This window comes from Cyprinodon variegatus, unplaced genomic scaffold, assembly GCF_000732505.1.
Source record: "Cyprinodon variegatus isolate N-32 unplaced genomic scaffold, C_variegatus-1.0 Scaffold373, whole genome shotgun sequence".
Classification (NCBI taxonomy): Eukaryota; Metazoa; Chordata; class Actinopteri; order Cyprinodontiformes; family Cyprinodontidae; genus Cyprinodon; species Cyprinodon variegatus.
The window spans coordinates 35760-37279 of record NW_015150826.1 but is presented as its reverse complement, the minus strand read 5'-3'; the positions used below and the strand labels follow the sequence as shown (position 1 = coordinate 37279).

General features: G+C 35.4%; 1 protein-coding gene across 5 annotated transcripts in view; it reads left to right on the top strand.

Annotated features, from left to right (window-relative positions):
* LOC107092279 (gastrula zinc finger protein XlCGF57.1-like) overlaps positions 1–1520 on the top strand; it is an 18145-nt gene that overhangs the window by 13493 nt on the left and 3132 nt on the right. The window lies entirely within an intron of this gene.

Here is a 1520-nt window from a genome sequence, read left to right as displayed (position 1 = left end):
ATAGTAGGCCCCGCATTGAATGAAGCGGCGCAGACATTACGGGCGCCATCTTGGAGAGGTCGACCTGCTATTCTTACCTGCTGTTTTAAGCAAAACAGAAGGATGCTTCAGCACTGCAGCGTATTTTTGTTTAAATCAACAGACTGTTGACATCAGGGCTGGAGGGAGAACTTCATGAAGGCATCAGAGCTTTGGAAGACATTACTAAATAAACAGCAGATATACACTACATAGAATAGAAACTCCCCTTAGTGGTCCCATAGTGGGTAAATTGTTGTGTTACAGCAGCAACAGATTCCAGGAAAAATTGGTCACACAAATGTGGACCTTAAAAAGTGCATAAAAATAATAGAATAAGTGACAGAGTAAAAAAAAAAACATTATAATTTTATTTAAGCTTTTGAAAACAACCACAGCTGACCAAGGTGCTGTAAAGAAAAAAAATAAATAAGTAAAACATAAAACAGTATAAACCAAACATTCACATAATATATGATAAAATACTGTACTGTACTGTGTTTTCATATATATATATATATATATATATATTTGTGTATACCTGTATAAATATGTTTCTGTGTATAGTAATAAAAAAATTATAAAAATTTATGGGTGTCTGTGCTTTGCAACATGCATACAGTACCTCCTATCAGAATATTCTTTGACTCTTAACCAGACTAAGAATATATATATATTTTTAAAAAAATCAAAATTAGTTAAGTATTGAGTGAGTTAAAGTTGATAAAAATGTAATCTGTGCCTTCTCAACACATTACACTGAGCAGAACTGTTGACCGCCCCAAGATGGCGCCACCAAACACATCAGCGCCCATAGGAGAAAGCAATGGATGCAGGGTCTGCTCTTATATTATGTCTATAACTGTCACTGCAAAGTTCAGTAAATAATTTCAACAGACATGAACATAGTTTCTGCTTTTAACCAGCGTAATTGAAGAACAAGAAATCAATAAATTCACAGTAAAGGAAACATCTCCCACTATCTTCCACTCTCTGTAAATCAGCCTAACATCAGCCTGCAAACATCCTGGTCTGTCAGCAGATCCCAAATCTCTGTCATTCACAGTGTTATCATAGCGATCGCTGCAGAAATGGAGCTTTAGTTATGAGACCATAACACCAAATTGTTCCAAATGCTTTTACTCAACTATGTGACCCATTAAATAACAAAACAGTAGGACCGTTTCATTCAGGATAACCCGAGCCACTCTAACTAAAAATTCAGATTTAATATGCTGTTATATCGTTAATAATTTTGCTTTGGTGCTCATGGTGACCATAAAATGAACTTGGTGGTTGAACTGTGGAGAATCTAAGCTTTCTAAGAAAGTGTAACACATTTATATTGGTAACAGTTTAACTGGTATTATTTTTAAGCTTATGGCTGTGGAGCGCAGGCGATCGGATGGATGTTAAGAGGTAGGGGAGAAATCCCCCAAAATATCTAATTCAATAAAAAAAAGAGCTTTTATTTTCACGTCATATTTCCCAGCCCTAATCAT